Source organism: Leucopleurus acutus, assembly GCF_964270905.1.
Source record: "Leucopleurus acutus genome assembly, chromosome: X".
Taxonomy (NCBI): domain Eukaryota; kingdom Metazoa; phylum Chordata; class Mammalia; order Artiodactyla; family Delphinidae; genus Leucopleurus; species Leucopleurus acutus.
The window spans coordinates 83,001,458-83,025,775 of NC_139148.1; the positions used below are offsets into that span (position 1 = coordinate 83,001,458).

General features: G+C 37.2%; 1 pseudogene across 1 annotated transcript; it reads left to right on the forward strand.

Moving 5' to 3' along the window:
* Window positions 1-22,816: 22,816 nt before the first annotated feature.
* LOC309978739 (small ribosomal subunit protein eS25-like) lies at window positions 22,817-23,218 on the forward strand (annotated as a pseudogene). Its single transcript has one exon. The product of its transcript is annotated as a small ribosomal subunit protein eS25-like (transcript).
* The last annotated feature ends 1,100 nt before the right edge of the window (window positions 23,219-24,318 follow it).

Genomic DNA, 24,318 nt, shown 5'->3' on the forward strand with positions numbered 1-24,318 from the left:
TTCTCTGTCTTTATAGTTTTAAAATACTGACTATGTACATTAAGCCTCCACGATAAAGTACGTGGAGTTCAGACTCTTCTTAAACTAGACAGTCAAGTGATTTATGGAGGTCATGTCCGAGAAGGTATTCTTACAGGGATGGAAATGGAAATAGGGCAGTAAAGGAAAAAATGGGAATGGAACTAGGTTTAGGGGAAGGATTCAGTTTGAGTTTGGACAAAGAAACTGTCAAAAAAATCAAAGCTCAAAATCAAAACCACAATGAAGTATCACCTCACACCAGTCACAATGGCCATCATTTAAAAGTCTACAAATAATAAATGCTGGAGAGAGTGTGGTGAAACCGAACCTTCCTATACTATTGGTGGGAATGTATTTAAATTGGTGCAGCCACTACGGAAAACAGTATGGAGGTTCTTTAAAAAACTAAAAATAGAGTTACCATATGATACAGTAATCCCACTCCTGGATATATATCCAGAGAGAACTCTAATTTGAAAAGATACATGTACCCCAATGTTCATAGAAGCATTATTTACACTAGCCAAGACATGGAAGCAACCTAAATGTCCATTGAGAGATGAATGAATAAAGAAGACGTGGTATACATATACAGTGGAATATTACTCAGCCATAAAAAAAGTACGAAATAATGCCATTTCCAGCAACATGGATGGACCTGGAGATTATCATACTAAGTGAAGTAAGTCAGACAGAGAAAGAGGAATACCATATGATCTTAGTATTTGGAGGGAATCAGGAGTCGCGTTTCATTGTTCTAAGCAGTTAGCTCCTATGAGCTGGCAGTTGCAATGCACTAAAGGAAAGAAATCAGAGTGTCCTCAGCCATGCCATGCTCTAGACTTTTCTCATGGTGGTAGGAGGATGGGGTTTGAATATTAATAATGCAAACTAACAGGAAGCATTTTCAATCCAGAGAATTTTTTTCCTACTGGAAGCATTTTTTGTATTCAATAATTTTCTAGAAATGACATTGCTAAGCATATAGAATATAAATATTGTTATTTCCTACGGTGACTTGTTAAGACCAGGGTGAAAATCTGACCCTGAAATTTATCTGAAAGTGAATTCTAGTTTAACACACTTCTTTGTTGAGCATTTCTTTATATAGCAAGTCAATGATTTTCCACCTCTTTAGAGAACAATTTCTGGTTGTGTCTACATACATGTGCTAGAAAAATATCTCACAAAGAGCAGATTCTTGGAATAGTAGTGATAGTATATGTAGTTAAAATTTATGTTTAAAAAAAATTCTTAAAGTGCCACTTTATCTTAACTTTAATCTTAGAGCACTTTTCAACTACAGTTAACTCTTTGTGAAGAACACTTAAGCTTTACCTTCTAAGTCCAACAGGAGAGAGTGCTACTCAAAGTCAATTTATTAAAGACTCAGATATAGAGCTTGAACAAAATGGAGCTATGGCTGTCATCCTCCAAGGGAACAGGCTCAAAGTTTTAAGCGATGCACTTAAGGACACACTAAAGAAAATTAGCAAAACTGGAACAAACCCAAATCTCACTTTCAGGTCAATTCTCTTTCTGTTATCCATATGGATTGAACTTTAAAGGACAACTATAAGATTACAAACTTAAACTTTAGAAGATGTTAAGAATTTTCCGGATAGCATTGTTGCTTTTGTTAGCTTTGGTATTCCATAGGCATGGATGTTACTGGTTTAAGGATGAAGCTGGAAACTTAAACTTTAGCAAGATATTAGACATTTTCTGGATAGAGGTGCAGGATTTTGCTGGATTTGCTCTCCTGTAGGCACTGGTGTACTGGCAGGTTTTGGTTGGGTCTTTGTGTTTGCTGTTTTCTTCAAGGATTCTCTACTGCTGACTCTGTTGAAAGCATTTTTGAAATGAAAATAATATAATGTATAGAATTTTCTCCAAAATAATCTAGTGAGCAGGAGGATTGGATAGGTGTATAAATAAAACAAGATTGGCCATGTGTTGATAATTGTTGAGGTTGCATGATGAGTACCTGGAGGTCCATTATACCACTATATCTACTTCTGTATATACCTGAAATTTTCCATTATCAAAAGTTTAAAAAATATTATTTATATTATAAAAGACAAGCCTGATGGGTAATAGGAGCTAGCTAGTAATAAAGTAATGAAGCTAAGGGCTTCTTTTGAAAGTCAGGCTGGATATAAAATCTTTGGCTCATATATCTTTCTTTAGCTATATTGAGTATGCTACTGCTTTTTCTGCTGGCATAAACTTTGCTATCAAAGTCTGACTATAACCTGATTTCCTTTCTTTTATGAATGATCTTGATCCTTTTAGCTGAAAGGGTTTTGTTTCTTTTCCCCTTAAAGTCCAGGAAGTTTACTAGAATATGTCTCTCTCTTGGTTGATCTGGGTCAATTTCCTCAGAAATTTGTGAGGAGATTTGTGCTCTTTTTTTTTATTGGAGTATAGTTGCTTTACAATATTGTGTTAGTTTATATTGTACAGGGAAATTTGTACTCTTTTAATATGCACTTTAAAATATTATTTCAGGGAAGTTTTCTTGCATTATGCTTTTGAGAATTTGTTTTGCTTTGTTACCACAATTTTCTTCTTTGGGGATTGAGAACCTGTGGAAAGTAAAAAAGATTTCGAACAGCTGCTGAGGACATCATCACAGGGATGAATGAAGAATTGCCAAGTAGTATTGAAGGCCCAATTGAGATTAAATGGCATAAATTTGTAGTGGAGCCAATTGGCACTGTTCTCCAACTTTCAGTGGCAGAACTTAAAACAAGCAAACAAAACAGATTTTTGGGTTTTCCAGTGCTATCTATTGGCAAGGCACAGATAGAGTGTAAGGTCAAGGGGATGAGGTAGGAGTTGAAATGTAGTTGAAATAATTATCAAAATGTCAATTGTACAAATAAGACAGAAATACAGCCTGGAATTTCTAGGACAGCTCCAATATGCTACTTTTTTTCAATAAAGAGAATTTAAATGTGTGACTAAAGATAACTTAATTCTTACTCTTTTGTAAGAATGTTTACAACACATTATCAAATCAGAAAAAAAAGTAATGCTGATAAACCATGTGTCCCCAATTTTTATCTGGATAGAAATATTCCATATCTATATGTCTTTGGCCATAAAAAATACACATGGATTGTGTTGTGCAGCAATGATATCGATGCAAATAGTGCTTGAGAAAAAAAGACCCTTTAATTTGACACACTTTTTTATCAGTCATGCAAAGCAGTGTCAGTAAGTTTCAGATTCTTACTAATATTATTTCTGCTAAATTCTAGGCTTGTGGAGCTGAAGGTACCACCAATGTAGGAAATGAGGAAAGTTGATATTTGTCCATAGATTCCCTTTCTGAAATGAAAATCCATCAATGTTTGTATTTTCTGCATTTACACCCAGCTTAAGGTAATTCTAGACAACACTGTAATGTTGAAAATGATATCATTTTTTTGGTCTCTCTTTCCTTGTAGGAGTGGTAAAAATGCCCATTGATCAAATCCCTTCTTATTCTCCTTTAAGTTTCTGTGTTTCCTGCTCTTTACCTGTGATCCTGTCATATTTGACCTCATGTATGCTCATTGATTGGTAGACTTTCTTGATCATTTTCCCTTATCTTCCTATTAATTGTTAAGGGGTGATGAATGAATAGAGCAAATGTTTATCTCCACATGGTGGTGGCCTCAATCCTTTTAAAGCTAGATATACAAGTCCCATTCATAAATCTGAAGAAATTCTGTGGTCAACTTTAGAATCTCACATAAGGTTTCATTACCTCTAGCTAACCTCTCTTTCCTCTTTTTGTCTCTAAAAAGCCCATCTTTCTTTCTTTTTTTTTTTGTTTTTTGTTTGTTTTTTTGCGGTACGCGGGCCTCTCACTGTTGTGGCCTCTCCTGTTGCGGAGCACAGGCTCCGGAAGCGCAGGTTCAGTGGCCATGGCTCATGGGCCCAGCCGCTCCGCAGCATGTGGGATCTTCCCGGACTGGGGCATGAACCCGTATCCCCTGCATTGGCAGGCGGACTCTCAACGACTGCTCCACCAGGGAAGCCCCCATCCTTCTTTCTTAGTGCCCGCCCTTGAAATCGTCTGGTCAATACCCATTTTATCATCTTTGTCCCACTTTTGTTTGCCCTAACTAATATGATGAAATGTATTTGGGATGCACTGGGATCAGCTAGTCAGGATCTTAGCGTGAGCTTCTTGACCATTTACCCAGCTTGCAGCCCTTATAACAATCTCCTGTAAAATCTCACCCATTTCCTGTTTCCAACTACCTTTTCAGGACCAAGGCAATGTTACAGATGCTGGGTCCTTCTTCATGACAGTGCTGCAGATGCCTACACTGAGATTACTGATTGTAATGGGTTGAATAATATCCTTCCCAAATTTCTATCCACCCAGGACCTCAGAATGTGATCTTATTTTGAAATAGGGTACTTGAAGATGTAATTAAATTATGGATTGAGATGAAATCATAGTGGGATTGAGGTGGGCTCTAAATCCAGTCAAAGTGTCATTATAATAGATAGAAAAGAACACACGGAGACACACAGAGGAGAAGGCCGTGTGAAGATGGAGGCAGAGACTGGAGTTATGCTATCACAAACCAGGAAGCGCTAGGGGCCACCAGAAGCTGGAAGAGCCACCAAGTTTGGGGTAATTTGTTATGGTAGCCCTAGGAAACTGCACCAAAAATACCACATCGTATTACTGCCAAGACTGGTGGCACCAATGCTGCTGATTCTTTGACTTTGAATGTCTCAAGGAGATTTATTCTTTTAACTGTAGGCTCTTTGCTAAAAGATTCAGACTTAAGACTCTTGGGCCTGACCTAGAATATTATCTGATATCCACCATGTTATACTTCGAGTCTCCTTGCACTCTGTTCTCCAAGACTGGTATATTTCCAGAGTTGAACTTGTTCATCTTGATTCTTCCCATATAACTCTTTCCCAGAAAAATCCTTAGACTCTAGCATAATATAAATGGATCCCTTGCTTTGTTGTTGGATCTCAACAACTCTGAAAATGTTCAAAATGTGCATGACATTCCTGCTATATTCTTCGCTTCTTCGTTACTCCTGAATACAACTTGCCCTGTCTATTTAAAGAGTCTATCTCTACCCAATAATAAGCCCTTCTTAGAAAGATGGAGAAATTGACACTCCTTCAGGTAATTCTAACTCAATACCAAGGCATGGGGAAAATGAAAAGGTGGCGCCATCTGGTTCTTGCTCATCAGTTCACATAGCTTGCCACTGTTAGTTGCTACTGTCCCTGTCTGGTGGCCTATGGTAGCCCATGAGGTCCAGAAGAAAGCTGCTGTTCAGTGCCTACTTAGCCCACGGTAATCTTTCTATTGCCTCTATGCCACATTTGAGGCATGAGTATAATTTATGAGGTAGCTTATAGTCCCACATTAGACAACACAACCACAGTCACTTCCTCTCTGGAGTCATCAGACATCACCATCCACACCCCAAGGCATCAGAGTGGAGGACCCCTCTCTTCTTCGTTCTTACTATCTAATACTGCTTCCTTTTCATTTCTTCCCTCTGCAAGCTAAGGGGAATATCAAGACTGCAGGGAATGCCTTTCTCCTCACCACTCATTTACCCTTATGGATTAATCTAATTCCACAGACTTCTCCATAGCGCCTGGCTGGGGAGCATGTGGAGGTGTGGTTAACAAAATCGGTTTAAATATTTGTTAGAAAGCCTTAAGATGAGAAAAAATTCCACCATGAAATGCAGTCTTCCCCCTAAGATAGCAAGAGGACAGGTACTTCCCTGTCTCTTATCTGTTGCCTAAGGAACATTCTGATTCCAAGGCTGGGGAGGGTCCTTTCTAGCACCCTGAAACACAGACCTACTGTGATCTTGAATGGATAGCACTGTGCAAGAGCCTCAAGGGAAGACTGGGCAGAATACTGGGTAATGAGGAAAATAAAAAAGAGGGATGGCGTTTTATTGTATAATAAGACAAACCAAGGCTATCTGCTTAAGTTGCTCCCAGTTTTGTAATCATCAGTCATTGTAAATGAATCTGGTGTTAGCACAGAATTCCTGAACAGGAATCAAGAGCTCCTGTGGCTCAGGGATAAAAATACCTTGGGATCTTGCTAGGGATACATAAAGAAGGACAGGAGATTGGCACCGTACAAGATACTAGACAGCTTTGAGAGTGGCCTGTTACTATTGTGGGCTACTCTCCTCTTTTGAGGGAGTAGAGTAGCCTATACATGGAAGTGATTCCCCATAAGATTAAAAAAAAAAGGCGCATTCTGATTTCAGGATAAGCCTGGAGTAGTGGGTTAAGTAATCAGTTCCCATTAATACATTGGAACCACAAAGGCAAATATATGAATTCTGCCTTTGGGTGGAGTGCGCAGTGCTGCCATGAATGTTTCCTGTTATACAATGATGAAGTTGGCAGGACTGTCCTTTGTGATAATATACAGCAATCACAAGATTCACATCTGGATTTAACACTTTTACATATCGTAAGCTAAAAAGGAGGTCCATACTTTTTCTCCTACTTTGTAAGAAGATTCTTTTTTTTTTTAAAACTGTTTCTTCAACTTCATGGTTGATTTTATTTATTTATTTTTAATTTAATTTTTATTTTATATTGGGGTATAGTTGATTTACAATGTTATGTTAGTTTCAGGTGTACAGCAAAGTGGTTCAGTTATACATATACATATATCCATTCTTTTTCAGATTCTTTTCCCTTATAGGTTATTACAGAATATTGACTGGAGTTCCCTGTGCTATAAAGTAGGTCTTTGTTGATTATCTGTTTTATACATAGTAGTGTGTATATGTTAATCCCAAACTCCTAATTTATCCCTCCCCCCAAGCTTTCCCCTTTGGTAACCATAAGTCTGTGCGTCTATTTCTGTTTTGTAAAATAGGAATAGAAGGTATAGATCAATCCACTTATGTTGAGACTTAGATAAAAGAAACTCAGGCTCACATGTGTCCAGGTCCCCACAGAATAAGAAGGCATAGACCAAAGTTCTATCTCAAAATAAAGTTTATGTCCCTTGAGTTTCTTCTGTGTATATATCCTTTCTGATTCTCATGAGTCAGATATGATAATATTCCTTTCATAAATTTAGGATAATAAAGCACTAGCTTCCTACTGAACAGTCCTAGGGCACTTTATATTTGGGGTTCTGTGCAGTCTTAATATGTGACTTAAGAGCATATTAATCCACATGTGTTAGAATCTTTCCAGATTTCTTACTACTATGGTTACATGCATATCAACAGTGGGCTTCAGGAATGATCCTATTCTCCAAGATTTCATTGATTATGATTCTCTAGCACAGCCTTCTTCCTAGATTATTCCTAGAATGGCCTTGAGTCATTCAACTTTACAATGTGCTGCTCCTTTTGTGGTCACTCCACATCCTAGGCAAACATAGAAACACCCTGGTCCTCACCTGAAATTTCCTCTTCAACCTCTCCTACCCTCAATCCCGGAAAGTCTCCGAAATGCAAGTCATTTTGATTTATGTTTTGTTATTTCCTAGAATGATTGTCAGAGGGAATAAATTGGAATTGGGAATTACTTTCTTACTTGCTCCTATCTTATAAACTTTTATGAAATGTACGGAAGGTGTGCTGGTAAATAGCAATTCACAACCTACTGCTGGTATTCCTGTGTCAGGTATTGAAAGTGGCTAGAGATAGTCCCAAATCCTGCCACACTTCCTCCACGCCCGTCAAATCAGGATAATTCCAGTAGCTGGTTCACTTTAATTTCTACAGCGTCTTAGAGAAATTCCAACCTGACAGTTAAGATACTAATTATCTTCCTAAAAGACATTCTCTACCCTCTTCTTCCTGAATAACAGAACTTGATTTTTTCAGGAAGTAAGCAGAGATCTCTTAATCTCAGGGTAGAGAGACCCCTAACCCAGCCCCAGTGGATAAACTAATTGCTCCAGTCACTTGAATTCTGTTTTCTTCCACAAGTGCTTTGTCTAGGATTGGACCCAGAGTTGAGTGACTTCTGACCACTGGGATATAAATGGGAGTCCGGTGGGCTGTTTCTGGGAAGTATTTTGCTTGCTGGTAAAGGGGACAGGGCATAAGAAGAGGGCTTGCTGACACTGTCTCTTCCCTCTTCTTCCAGCCATAAACTAAAAAGACAAGCCTGCAGCTCTGCCAGCCATCTTACAACTATGAGATGACAATCATGAGGATAAAAAGCCAATAGAACAGGAATGAAAAGAAAGAGTTTGGCAGAAAAAGGCAAATACCACATCATATTCTCTCTTATATGTGGAATCCAAAAAAAAAAAGCTGAACTCATAAAAACAGAGAGTGGAATGGTGGTTACTAGGGGTTGAGGGATGGGGGACTGGGAGAGATGTTGTTCAAGGGTACTCACTTGCAACTAGTAGATAAATAGGTCCTGAAGATCTAACATACAGTATAGGGATTACAGACAACAAACCTATACTATAAGCATTAAACTTGCTAAGAGACTAGATCTTAATTGTTCCCACCACTAAAAGAAATAATTATGTGACACAACAGAATGGCAATCATATTGCAATATAAATGTATCAAATCAATATGTTGTATGCCTTAAAATTACACAATGTTATATGTCAATTATATCCCAACAACAACAAAACAGAATCTGGGTCTTTGTTGAGCAGCTGAACCAATACTAGCAACTGCTTACCTGTAGACCAGCAGATCTCAAACTACTGTTCTCAGAACCCTTTCCAATTATACTCACTATTGAGGAATGTTAATTTCTTAGTTTTGATAAATGTGCTGTTGTTATGTAAGATGTTAATATTAGGGGAAGCTGGATAAAGGGTATACAGGAACTCTTTTATCTCTGCAACTCTTCTTTAAATCTATTTCAAAGTAAAAAGTTAAAAAAAATTATTGAGGACCCCCAAAAAGCTTTCACTTCAGTGAAATATATCTGTTGATATTTATCATGTTATAAATAAAAATGGAGTTTTAAAACAAATTTTAGTTATTAATTCATTTAAACACTAAAAGTAATATCTATTGCACATGACATAAGTAACATATTTTCATGAATGTTATATTTTCTGAAACAAAAGTAAATTTAGTGACAAGAGTAGCAATGTTTTATATGTCTGCAAATTTCTTTAATGTCCGGTATGATAGAAGACAGCTGGAATCTCATCTTCTGCATTCAATCTGTTATGATATATAGTTCTGGTTCGATATGAAGAAAATCTAGGCTCACACATGCATTTCTTTTGAAAAAAAATAAGTATTTTGATGGCCTTTCCAGATAATTGTAGACATTTCTCTTTGATACTTCACTGAAATTCAAGAAGTGGTAGCTCAAAAAAAGTTCGTTGCAACATGGAATCAGAAACCATATCAATGAGCTTTTCATGCCCCCGCACATTAAAATCTATTTGTCTATGCTGCATTTTAATGGATCTTTTACCCACTCATATTTTGTAACATGATGTATTCATTTGTCATTTGGAAAATAACTGGTTCACTGAGTTTTATACAGGACTTCCAACTGCTGACACATTTCATTATAGAATATGAAAAAAATCATGTTTTTTTCTTAATACCACCATTGATCTCATCAGAAAAGTCTTTATGTTGGGAAGCTGACAAGCTCATGATGGCAGATGTAAGTTTTCCAAAACTCTAATTTTCACTTGAAAGCACAAATGTTATTATTGGTAACAAATACTTTGAGTTGTTTTCCTTAAAATGACAGGCTCACTTTGTTCATTTTCAAGAAAATATCTGCCAAATACCCAAGTCTGTGTAACCATACTTTACCTGTCAGTCATTCTTTCAAGTAAAAATGATGCTTCTTAAAAAAAGCAGCCAACTCAGCTCATTATTCAATTGTACAAACTCTTTTTTTGGAGACAACCATTCAACTCCAGTACCTAGCAGAAGTACTTCATGCAAACTCCCCATTTCATTCCATAGAATATTAAGAAGATGAATATTCAGGGATTGAGAGTCAATAAAATTTGCATTCTTTACTGCTTCTTCAAGAGCATTCTAAAGTGAAACTGGCTTTTTTTTTTTCTTCAAGTGCATGGCAATGAAGACTATAATGGCTACTACTAGTACAGTTTGGTACCACTCTGTTGATCTGTGCTAAGAAGTTAGCAGTTTTAGCTTCTGTTGCTTTAGCACCAACAGTGCAAATGTCAACAGAGTGGAAAAGGCAAATAATATCTCACCATTATTATTAAAATTGTTTTGATCTTGCAGAAACCTGAAAGGTCTCAGGAACCCACAGGGTTCCCTGGGCCACACTTCGAGAACTATAGTTAGACTTATGTGGGGAAAATAAACCCTTATTTGCTTTATCCTCTCTTAATTAGGTTTTCTGTTATCTGCAACTGAAAACATTCCTGATACATTCAACATAATATATTCTTGGCTATTCCTTTGAATTCAAAGCATCCATGCTTTCACTTCTTTTTCTTTTTTATCTTTATGTCTGTTTTACATGACTTTTTTTCAACTTTTTATTTTATATTGGAGTATAGTTGATTAACAATGTTGTGTTAGTTTCAGGTGTACAGCAAAGTGCCTCAGTTATACATAGACATGTACCTATTCTTTTTGAAAGTCTTTTCCCATTTAGGTTGTTTCATAATATTGAGCAGAGTTCCCTGTGCTATACAGTAGTTCCTTGTTGGTTATCTATTTTATTTTATTTCACTTTATTTTATTTTGTTTTTTTGGCCTTGCCACATGGCACGCAGGATCCTAGTTCCCCAACCAGTGATCGAACCCATGTCCCCTGCAGTGGAAGTGCAGAGTCTTAACCCCTGGACTGCTAGGGAAGTCCCCGATTATCCGTTTTAAATATAGTAGTGTGTACGTGTCAATCCTAAACTCCCTAACTATCTCCCTAACTATCCCTCCCCCCGACCCTTTCCCCCGGTAACCATAAGTTCACTCTCTAAGTCTGGCTTTCTCTTCTTCTTGAGGCAAAAAGGTTACCTTTTTGAGTTGAGTCTCTTCTTGTGTGGAGCCAGAGATAGTTCACTCCTCAACATCCTGTGGCTTTTTCCTGACTGGACCATGAGGGCTATACTTCTCTAAGTACTGGAACAATGCTAAGAAACTCTCACACTGCATGTGGTCAGACAGCTTTGAAATATTTCCCGTGACTTAATTTCTGGAATAGGAATCTTAAATGATTAAATTACTGAGCAGTAATTCTACTCATTTCCATAGTTGTAATTAGAGTATCTTCCTTGGCATTATTGCCTCAGTCTAGAGAAGCTGCTTGTCCCAAGAGAGTTGAGTCAGAAACAGGGACAAGCCATTGCCAAAGGTGTGGCCTGGAGACCTTGGCAACAGGTACATGGCACTTTTCAAGATGAAGGAGAAAGAGAAAAGACCTAGGAATAAAGATAAGCGTCTGGGAATTCCCTGGTGGTCCAGTGGTTAGGACTTCACGTTCTCACTGCCGAGGGCCCGGGGTTCAATCCCTGGTCAATCCCACAAGCTGCGCAGCAAAAAAAAAAAGAAAAAAAGAGATAAGCTTCTCCCTGCTTCTATTTTGGGGACATATTGAAGCAAGAATGTTGGTTCCATTCTAATTTACTTTATAGTTTGGTAGTGGTAAAGAAAGTCACTTAGTATTCTAAATCCTCCTTCACTGCAATATGTAATTATAACACTTTACATTTGAATATGTTGTATGCAATAAAACCAGTAACATAGAGAAGGGTTTTGAGAGATTTGAGAACAGAAAAATAAATTTGACCACAATTTAGCCACAGGCTAAATGTTAGGAAAAAACTTTTTAAAAAGTCTGATGTGTTAGTAATGGACAAATCGTATTTTATTTATTTATTTTTGGCCACACTGCACAGCATGTGGGATCTTAGTTCCCCAACCAGGGATTGAACCCGAGCCCCCTAGCAGTGGAAGCACAGAGTCCTAACCACTGGACCACCAGGGAAGTCCCGAGAAATCATATTTTTAAAAATGCCTAAATTTAGTTGCATATATTTTTATCTAAAAGATATCATTTCTTAAGCCAGTCACAGAAAGACAAGTCCTGAATGATTCCACTTATATGAAGTAGTTTTAAAAAAATTTTACTGAAGTATAGTTCATGTACAATGTTGTGTTAGTTTCAGGTGTACAACAAAGTGATTCAGTTATACATATACATATACATGTATCCACTCTTTTTTAGATTCTTTTCCCATAGAGGTCATTACAGAATATTGAGTAGAGTTCCCTGTGCTATACAGTAGGTCCTTATTAGTTATCTATTTTATATATAGTTGTGTGTATATGTCAAGCAGAATCTCCCAATTTATCCCTCCTCCCCCCTTTTCTCCCCTGTAAACCATAAGATTGTTTTCTACATCTGTAGTATGAAGTATTTAAAATAGTCAAATTCATAGAATCAAAGAGTGGAATGGTGATTGCCAGGGAGTGGTGGGAGGGAGAATTGGGGAATTACTAATCCATGGGTATAAAGTTTCAGTTAAGCAAGATGAATAAACTCTAGAGATCTGCTATACAGCATTGTACCTATAGTCAACAATAATGTATTATACACTTAAAAATTTGCTGAGTGTAGATCTTATGTTGTGTTCTTACCACAATAAAATATGATTTTTAAATAAATATGTAAAATAAAAGATATAATTTCTTACTAGGAGTATAAGGGGACTTCCTGAACTAATAAAGGGCATCTATGAAAAACTCACAGCTAATATCACATTTAATGGTGAAATACTGGATGTTTTCATCCCAAGATCAGGAAAAAGACAAGGATGTCCATTCTTGCCATTTGTACTTAACATTGTACTGTAGCCAGGGCAATAAAATAAGAAAAATAAATAAAAGGCATTCATATTGGAAGAAAAGGAGAAAAACTATCTTTACACATATATGACATGATCTCATATGTAGAAAATCCTAAGGAGTCTATTTTTTAAAAAACTATTAGAACTATTAGATCAGCAAGACTGCAGGAAACAAGATTAATATTAAAAAATTCAATTGTACTTCTATACACTTGCAGTAAAAAATCTGAAATGAAATGAAGAAAATTACTGAATTTACAATAGCATCAAAAACAATAAACTACTTAGGAATAAATTTAACAAAATAAATTCAAAATTTAAACTCTGAAAACTACAAAACACTGTTGAAAGAAACTACAGAAGATGTAAATAAGTGGAAAAACATCTCTTGATCTTTGATTGGAAGACTTAATATTGTGAAGATGTGATACTCCCCAAATTGATCTACATATTCTATGCAGTTCCTATCAGAATCCCAGCTGGCTTCTTTGTAGAAATTTATAAACTGATTCCAAAATTCGTATGAAATTGCAAGGGACTCAGAATAGCCAAAATCATCTTGAAAAAGAAGAAAAAATGTTGGAGGACTCATACTTCCAACTATCAAAACTGCTATGAAACAACAGTAATCAAAAATTGTGGTACGGGTATAAGGATAGACATAGATCAATGGAATGGAATTGAGTGTCCAGAAATAAATCCATGTGTCTATCGTCAACTTATTTTCAATAAGGAAGCCAAAACCATTCAATCAGGAAAAAAATATTTTTAACAAATGGTGCTGGGACAAATGGATATCACATGCAAAAGAATGAAGTCAGAACCCTATCTCATATCATATACAAAAATTAATTCAAAATGGATCAGCAACCTAAATATAAGAGCTAAAACCATAGAACTCTTAGAAGAAAACACAGGGGTAAGTCTTGATGTCCTTGGATTTGGCAATAGATTCTTAGATATGAAATGTAAAGCACAATCAAGAAAAGAAAAAATAAATTATACTTCATCAAAATTAAAAACTTCTGCATCAAAGAACATTATCAAGAAAGTGAAAAGACAGCCTATAGAAGGGGAGAAAATATTTGCAAATCATATATCTGATAAGGGTCTAGTATCCAGAATATATAAAGAACTCTTACAAATCAACAGAAGACAAATAACCCAATTGAAAATGGGCAAAGGACTTAAACATTTCTCCAAATAAGGTGTAAAAATGGCCAATAAGTACATGAAAAGATCCTCATCATCATTAGTCATTAGGGAGATTCAAATCAAAGCCACAATGAAGTGCTTGTTCACAGTCAGTAGGATGGCTATAATTGAAAAAACAGAGAGTAGCAAATATTGGCAAGGATGTAGGGAAATTGGAATCCTTAGACATTGCTCCTGGGAATTTAAAATGGTTTAGCTGCTGCAGAAAAGTCTTTTCCCTCAAAAATTTAAACATAGAATTACTGTATGACCCTGAAATTCCATCCTTGGTTATATACCCAAAAGATTCAAAGCAGGTATTCAAACAAGTACATGTATTCTTATGTTCATTGCAGCACTATGCACAATAGTCAAAAAGTGGAAACAGCCCAAATATCCATCAATGGATGAATGGATAAACCAATTGTGGTGTATCCATATAATGAAATATTCATCCATAAAAAGGAGTGAAGTACTGACACATGCTACAATATGGATGAACCTTGAAAACATTATGCTAAGTGAAAGAAGCCAGTCACAAAAGACCATATATTATATGATTTAATTTATATTAAATGTCCAGAATCGGCAAATCTGGAGAAACAGTAGATTAGTGGTCACTTAGGGCTGGGGAGAATGAGAGGACAGAGGTGATAGCTAAAGCTATAGGGTTTTTTTGAGGTGAAGAAAATGTTCTAAAATTGACTGTGGTGACAATTGCACATCTCTGTCATTATACTAAAAAAGATTAGCATATACATTTTCAAAAGGGTGAAGTATATGGTTTGTGAATTATGCCTCAATAACCCTATAAAATAAAAATGATATATTTTCCAGAAAAATACAAAAATGCAATTCATATTTACTTTCTATTTCCTTAATGTCTCTCAAGCAAAACAGATTTTTTATCACTGTATTTGAGGGCACTTCTCTAACAATTCTTGTAAGCCTCCTTGTGCTTACCATCCTAATACAGAGAGCTAAGAAACTAGGAAACTACTCATGAAAAGAGCGCTTGGCAATGCTCATTACCAAAAAGTATTTGAACTTGGGACAGAGTTGACAGCACTGAATAATCACAATATAGTGTGATAAAGGTTATAATGGTTGTATCTAGTAAGATAGAAGTTGGATAGGTAGATTGAGAAAAAGGCGTTGAAGATCACTATCTGATCCATGAGTCACAGAGGTCAAACATCATGGTTTGTATGGGAAGATTTCTGGGAGTTTCCATGGACTGAGTTAGCAGTGGGGCTGGAGGTGGCCAGTATATATGGACTAAGAGAAACAACCAAGATAACTGAAAACAGGAATCACTAGGTGATTTAATTGCAGGAAGTGATATTCTTTCTTTCAGTGAATCTTACACTTGCCAGCATGTTAAAGAGGCTGCTTGTCATTTGAAAAGAAAATTACGGGAGTCCCAATTTTAATCTGTGTGTGATTCACAAAGAATAGACGTATCTTATACTCCAATAAAGATGTTAAAAAAAAAGAATAGACATATCTAACACACTAGTCGAATGAACCCAATAAGTGTATGAGTTCTGAGGAGCCTCTTGGAAGAACTCTTCCTCAGGGAAGAAGGATCTGGGAGTACAGTCTTAGTCCTCTAATGGGTGCAGTGATATTGAGCAGAAGATAGTGACTGTCATTTGTGTTGATCTCCTGATCCCAGCCCGAATATGACGCATAGTTAAGTCCTAAATTCTTAAGTCATTGGGGGTACAGGCAGAATTGCATGGGTTCCCTTATTAACAGAGAATAATGCTAGAGACATATAAGAACAAGGAATAGCAGCAGGTAGTCTGGTGGAGGTGCTGCTGCATTCGGTGGAAGCCACCTTGATCTGGAATACACGAGAGATCCCATGAAACCTTCCAGAAACACTTAGGGGAGGACCTTTGAAGAAACAGGAAGTCATGTGTCATGTAGATGGGGGTGTGAACAAATTGTTAGAGGTATTACTGTTTATGTCATACCCACAGGCTAGTGAGGACTGAAGAAATAGGAAACATGGACAAAGCTCCTAATCCTTCTGGAACAGTTAAACGCAATCTTAAGGTGGAAGTGACCGTTGACCCATGCTTTGAAGGAGTACAACGTGTTTACCACACTGAGAGAGGGTCCGAAGGGCATTTCAGATTAAAGCAGAGGGGATGTACAAATACACAGTTGCTCATTACGCCTATTCATGAGTTGTTTTCATGGACCAAATGTTTTCCATTTTGTGGCTACACGTGTACATACTTAGTGGGGATCCTGCCATTTGACCACAGTCACCACTGAGAGTAGCTCAACTATTTCCTATAACTGTTGGAATTCTTAAAATATTAGAACTTAAGGGAACCACAGATGCCATCTACTGTCACTCTTCCTCCCTGTCAAGTGCAAGGGATAATTGCAAAGCTATTAGCAAATTCCAAGGCTCTATAATCACCTTGCATGTATATACAACATCTGCTTTGTCATGTAAACTTAGAGGAGCTAAAAATTCCTATAAGATTTAGAAGGCTGAATGGATGCTAAAAATCTGGTCAACAGGTCATTAAGTGTTTCTTTTGTTAATTGAATGGTCTAGTAATTCGACACACAATGGAAGGCAGAAAATTATCTCTAATTCTTTGAGGATCAGATAGCATTTATACTTATGAGACAAAAGAAAATGGCAGTGAGAATGTTAATGCTTAATTGTTCGTGGATCACATGCTCTAGCATCTAAATGTCATGATAGTGCTTACAAACTGAACATTGTGATTCTAATTTAAATTATTTTTGTGTCACTTTACAATATTTATTTCTTTCACATTGTCTCAAATAAGTGGCTGCATTTATTCATCAGGAAATATACAAAGCAGAATTCACTTTATATCTTTAAAATAACCTAGAGTAAGCCCTGAATACAGTACCAAATGTGATTTCTTTGAAAACCCAGGTCAAAAAAAAAAAGGGCAACTCTAAAATTCAGTAAACAGATTACAATAAAAATGTAACATTTCCATAGCTTTTGCTTTCCAATACAACTGTGGCATTTTTTCAGAGACTATAAATGAAAACATTGGTAACATATACAAAACTTTAATGTAGTCGACCCTTGAACAATTGGGGGTTAGGAGCACTGACCCTCCACGTAATTGAAAATCCACATATAACTTTATAGTTGGCCTCTGTATCCAAGGTTCCGCTTCTGGGGATCCAACCAAAGGTGGATGGTATGGTACTGTAGAAAAAATCCACATATAAGTGGACCCACACATTTCAAACCCACGTTGTTGAAGGGTCAACCATACTTATATACGAAGGTATGTGCATTATATTTAACCTTTCCATTGTGAGATTATCAAAACCACATTGTTATCAAAATTAAACACTAGGGGAGGGTGGAAGGAAGAGAAAAATATTAAACACCAAAAAAAGTTCTGTGCCAAAGCTAAAATAGTCTCCAATATTTCATTTTTAGTAACTTTAACTTTAAACAATGCATAGCTTCATAGTGTCATATTACCCAGATACTCTTTCATTATTGTCAGGCATTATAAGCGGTAAGATTACTTAAAATAAAATCTGTGTATTATGCACATTGCAGTAAAACTCTTAATTAGCACCACCTACACAAAAAATTGTTGGAAATGTAAAGTGTAAGGCCTTCCCCTTGAAGGATCTAGGATCTAGAAGAAAGGAGATACAAAATGTTCAACATATGACAGTACCCCTGTGTCAAATGAGTGTGACAGTCAATAACAGCTATAAGAATTCAGAGGAGGGCCTGAGATTCCTAGGTACATATGGCTTTGCAAGGCTAGAATTTCTAAAGTTTTCTTTATGCTGAGCAGTTTGGCTGCAGTTAGAGCTGAGATGCTATTTGTGAGACTACAGTGTATGGGTGATTGCCTCTTAACCCTGGGATGGTTAATTATATCAATTACAATTGTTTCATACTACCATATATGACCATATATATTTCTAATGACAGTATTTTCCAAAAATATATATTTGGAGCAAAGTTTAACCTTTTTTTTTTTTTTTGGGCTGTGTGACATGTGGGATCCTAGTTTCCTGAGCAGGGATCAAACCCATGCCCCCTGCATTGGAAGCATGGAGTCTTAACCACTGAACTGCCAGAGAAGTCCTGGAGCAAAGTTTAAAGAAATTAAAACACCTAAATATCATATAGTCTTAATTTCTTAACAGCTGCACATCTTTTTTTCTCTCTACTCTTTTTGGCACAAGGATTATCTTGAGCTGGTTATTTTTAAGAAACGGTAGACACAGGAAATGCTCTGAAAACTGAGTAGAAGTTACCCTTTTGTAAGAGAGATTTACATTTATAAGGAAAATCTCCATTTGTAAGGGTGTCTCCCTCTCTGTACCAGGAAGAGAAGGATGACTAAATCCCTAGAAACTCATCAACAGAGAAGGCAAGGCCTTAAATCTGTATAACAACCTTACCCTTGTTAACTGTGTTTTCCTGGTCACCTCCCTTAACTGGTTGCCCACCCTCAGCACCTTCTTTAGCTTAAGATGGCATTTAAGGTGATGGCTTTGGTCATTTTGGAGAGTCACTCAGCTTTCCCATGTATACAGGAGATATACAGGTTATTAGACTTCTGTTTGTTTTTCTCCTGTTAATCTGTCTTTTTATTACAGGGGTGTCTCATCTAAGAACCTAGAAGGATAAAGGGAAAATTGTTTTTCCTCCCCCATGGTACTTTTCTTGAAAAACTGGTTTTCTCTTAGTTCCATACAACAATTCATTGATTTACTAACCAGCCCCTCTCAGTCTCTTTGAAAACAAGCAGGACACTGTGAGTCCTCCCAGTACAAAAGCATTTTCATGTCCCCCAATCCTTGTTTGAAGGAAAAAGGCTTTCAGCCTCTTAGAACTTCCCTGAGTTCCAAAGGGCAGTTATAATTAGAGGAGTGAGGGAATGCAGAATAAAACAATAGTGCAGCAATGGAGCAGGGTCCTGGTTCCTCCTGGGGGATCTGCATAATTGTCTGATACATATCTCTGAGTTCTTCTACAGGAACTAAGGCCCCCACCCAGGTGGAGGATGGTAACTTCAGGCTGAGCATAAGCCATGGACCCCAGACTGACTGGAACCAGAAGGCTGATGATTGAGATTCCTGGAACACCACCCTGTTACCTCCCCACCAACCAGTCAGAAGAAAGTCACATATCTTGCAGCCATACCCCCAAATTTTGCCTATAAAAACTGTTCCTTAAAAACCATCTGGGTCCCCCCCTCCAAAAAGAAAAAAACATCTGAGAATTCGGGTCTTTTGAGTACAAGCCACCCATTCTCCCTGCTTGGCCCTGCAATAAACCTTTCTCTGCTCCAAACTCCAACATTTGGTTTGCTTGGCTTCACTGTGCGTCTGGCACACAAACCTGAGTTCAACTACATCTTTGCTTGTAGGAAAAAATCTGCCTGTTATTAAAATAAATATGGCTTGACAGACACAATAAGAAAAATGATAACCAGATACAATCTTATCCTTTTTTCTGTAATAACTGTGTTCTTCCAATCATAAGGAAGTCATTTTTCTTTTACTTCACTAATTCAACAAGCATTTACTGGGCACTTACTATGCACCTGGCACTATACTAGATACCAAGGATACAAAAAGGAAAAGGAAAAAAGTCTCCTCGATCGTGTATTCAAATAATTGCAACAGAATGGGGATAAACAGAAGTGTTCAAACACCATACTATGGTCTCCAAGGCCCTTGCTTATCTTTCTAATCTCTTCTTGGCCACTATGTTCCTGCCACACTGGCCTTCTCTTTATTTCAAATACACTAAGTTCCTTTTCACCTCAGGCCTTTGCACTTATTTCCTCTTCCTGCACTGTTTTTTTCCCTACATTCATCAGCTGGCTAAGTCCTATTCACCTGGCAGTAATCAATGTGAATATCATTTCCTCACAAAAACTTTATCCCCTCAGATGAGGTTTTTTCCTGTTGTATACTCTCAGTGCCCCCTGTAATTTTAAATTTTAGCTCTTGAAAACTAAAGAATGTCGCTCCACATCTGGTTCTACAAGAATGAAGTCACTAGCCACTGCAGTCACTGACCTTCAACACACCCTGAAAGGAGTTCAGGGTGGAGATCAAGAATGAGACACCCTCTGCTTTGTGAAAATCTGGCAGAACCGGCCTTCAGATAGTTAGATATTTTCAGGAGAAAATTTTATGAACCCAATTTCTTGCATCTTCTCATACCTAGAAAAGCTCTAAAATTATTAATGGAGGCATCTGCTCCTTGTGACTAGCAGCAACCCTCTACCAAGATGTGTGTGCTTGATTGCACATATCTCCTCCAAAATCACTTATATACTGACCTCCCCCTCTACCTCTTCAGAGCAGTTCCTCAGAGCTATCTGAGAGTCTGTCTCCTGGGCTAAAGTCCTCAGTAAGCCCCAAATACACCTGAACTCACAGCTCTCATGTTGTGCTTTTTTTTTTCAGTCTACACCCAAATCTCATTGCAATTAAATAATTATCCATGTAATTGGTTATTGTCTGTATCTTCCACTAAACTAGACTATAAGCTTAATGAAGGCAGAACTACATCAGTGTTGTTCAGTAGTATATTCCTAATGGCCAGCACAGGGCCTGGAATATAGAAGTTTCTCAATGAACATTTGTGGAAGGAAGAGAGAACTAAAGGAGAAAGGAAGATGCGGAGGGAGGGGGGGAGGGAGGAAGGAAGGAAGGAAGACAAGAAGACTGAATGTGCACTAAGAAGAGAGTGGCTTATCCCTGTTTATGGGAGTCAGAGGCACTAATTTTTGAGGTTTCTCTTTTCATCAGAGTTACTTATTCTTAGTTTCTTAAACACCCCCTTTCTTTTTTTTTTAATTTTTATTGAAGTATAGTTGATTTACAATGTTGTGTTAATTTCTGCTGTAGAGCAAAGTGACTCAGTTATATGCATATATACATTCTTTTTATATTCTTTTCCATTATGGTTTCTCCCAGGATATTGAATATAGTTCCCTGTGCTATACAGTAGGACCTTGTTTTTTATCCATTTTATATATAATAGTTTGCATCTACTAATCCCAAACTCTCAATCCATCTCTCCCCCATTCTCCCTCTCCCTTGGCAACCACAAATCTGTTCTCTATGTCAGTGAGTCTGTTTCTGTTTCGTAGATAGGTTCATTTGTGGCATACTTTACATTCCACATGTAAGTAATATCATATGGTATTTGTCTTTCTCTTTCTGACTTCACTTAGTATGATAATCTCTGGTTGCTGCAAATGGCATTATTTAATTCTTTTTTATGGCTAAGTAGTATTCCAGTGTGTGTGTGTGTGTGTGTGTGTGTGTGTGTGTGTGTGTGTGTGTACCACATCTTCTTTATCCATTCATTTGTCAATGGACATTTAGGTTGTTTTCATGTCTTGGCTATTGTGTATAGTGCTGCTATGAACATAGAGGTGCATATATCTTTTTGAATTATGGTTTTGTCCAGATATATGCCCAGGAGTGTTCATCACCCCTTTCTAATAACTTGTATCTCTACATTCCAGACCAGGAAGCTGTGCTAGCTCCAACCACTTTCTGACAATGACTGTACCACTAGCATGAAGTTTTAAAGTGATCTCAATACAATACAACCCCAGTGGTTTTAATATGGGGCCTGCTGAATGCAATTTCATACTCATCCCAAACTCCTTCCCTCTTTAGTTAAATCTTTTGTGTTATATCTGCATTTGTGTCTGTACCTCTATCTTGGTGATGCAGAAAGTAGAAATGAAACATCAAAAATTAGATCCTTTAGGTCATCTGTAAAGCACTTTTTCACACAATCTGCCCTCCATTCCCACAGGTAATTATGAATTGCTGGTAGAAAGTTATTGCCATCAGTCTTAGAGAGATTAATATGAGCAAAACTAACAGTTCCCTTCTCTCCTACTTAATGACTGCAGTCAGAGATTTCTTACATTAATATAAAAGAGAAGGCAGACAAGATGAAATTGGTCTTCTTAGAAGCTTCAACAGCAATCTAGTCTCTTTCAAATATGAAACAGCAACTCCCCTCTCCATACTTCAAAAAATTAATATAGCATTTGAAATTATCTTTTCATTCTACTTTTATTATAATGCTCCAATTTTAAGTTACTATAGTAACCATTTTGGATTTGAGTGAAAAATTCATTACTGTCACTTTAATTGTTTGGTTTTTGTTTTCTACTCTAGCTACATTGGAGTTTAAAAATGGAAAATAGATTTATCCTGTACTATTCTCTAAATATTATGGAGCACAAAGACAATTCAGACAATGATTCTGTATGACTATTATTGGAACTATCTGTTTATATACCAATCATTGATGTCTGTTTTAGAAACATTAGATATTGTACTAAGGTAGACCACTGTTCGGTATAATTAAATAAAAGAGTGTGAATAACTAATATTCAACACTCCACTAAAAAGCATACAACATGCAACTACTTCTGTGATACTTATTAAAGAACATTTATTTGTTACTTATATTGAGGAATATAAAGATGGTGGTCATGATATTTACATCATAACACAATGTGTGCTTTAGGAGAGAGGACCCCATAATGGATTAGTCTGATTTTGTCAGAATATTCATCAAAATTACCAATTAATGTAAGTTGTCCATGTCTGATTATTTTTTAAATTTCCTAAACGCCTAATTATCTTCAACTGTTTTACTGGTTATTGCCCTTAAAAAACTGTTTGCGGACTTTGGGTCCAACATCTTAGCAAGGCGGCAGTGGTAGCAGCTGCTCTTTGGGTTTCACTATGCTGCCCAAGGATGACAAAAAGAAGAAAGATGCCAGAAAGTCGGATAAGAAAGACAAAGCCCAGGGAACAAATCTGGGGGCAAGGCCAAAAAGAAGACATGGTCCAAAGGCAAAGTTCGGGAGAAGCTCAATAATGTAGGCTTGTTTGACAAAGCAACATATGACAAACTCTGTAAGGAAGTTCCCAAATATAAGCTTATAATCCCAGCTGTGGTCTCTGGGAAACAAGATTTGTGGTTCCTTCACCAGGGTAAGCCCTTCAGGAGCTCCTTAGTAAAGAACTTCTGAAACTGGTTTCAAAGTACAGAGCTCAAGTAATTTACACCAGAAACACCAAGGGTGGAGATGCCCCAGCTGCTGGTGAAGATGCAGAACAGGTCCCACCAACTGTCCATTTTGAAAAATAAAACTGTATTAAATCAAAAACAATCATTTGTGGAGATTCCACAAGGCTTGTAGTAAGTGTGCTTTCCTCCTTCTGGCTGTGTTTTTGGGGCTCTACAAGTCAGAGATCACATCAAACCAAATTCACTGACCATCTATGCTATATGATCCTAGGGTACAAATCTGTATGAGGGCAGGTGTTCTCAGGTTTATTTTACCCCCCTTCCTTTCCCTTTTCCTGCTCTGCTTAGGTCCAGAGAAGCCTTCTCTCTGGGTCTGTGGGGTTGGTAGGATCAGAAAGTGACCAATTAGTTGTGGTTCATCTTAATCCTCACCCTTACCCCTCCAATGTCTTCAAGTCAAAAGCAACTTCGGCACTCAAATAGTCCTCTGGCCTCTTTGGTCAAGCTTCTCCTCAAAATGGGTCTGCTAGGGCTGCATAATCTTTACAACTCCTCAGTGTTTTTTTTTTTTAGGGTTAGTTTTGTAGTGCAGATTTATTTATTTATTTAAAATTTATTTATTTATTTATTTTGGGCCACACCAAGCGGCTTGAGGGATCTCAGTTCCCCAACCAGGGATTGAACCCAGGCCATGGCAGTGAAAACCTGAAATCCTAACCACTAGGCCAACAGGGAACTCCCACAACTCCTCAGTGCTTTTAAGGTGATTTATTCAGAGTTGTTTTCAGCCAGAGAGTTTGATTCAAATAACCCACTACCTAACCTGCCCTTATGGGGAATAGCTATTACATTTTTATTGTATGAAATTATGCATTTGTGTTTAACAACTGTGATACTTGCTTTTAGGAACTTCACAGTGCAATAAGATGAAGGAAATGTAGTCGCACAGTTTTTGTTTTGAGAGATTAGTAACCATATGGAAGACTGCTCTGTCGCAGACTTTTGGGGGAAAAAGGTGTGAGACTTTTGATGGATTGTCCCATTAACGTTATGAAACTGAAGAGCCCATTTTGCTTGATGACAATTGTTCTTTCCTCAAGGGGTAACTTCAACTGGTTGGCCAATAAGTTGCATCCTTGCCTTGAAGAAATAACCACCAAAGGAAAATCACTCCTAGCTGGTTTCCCAACCACCTCCAACTGGTCCTGAGCTG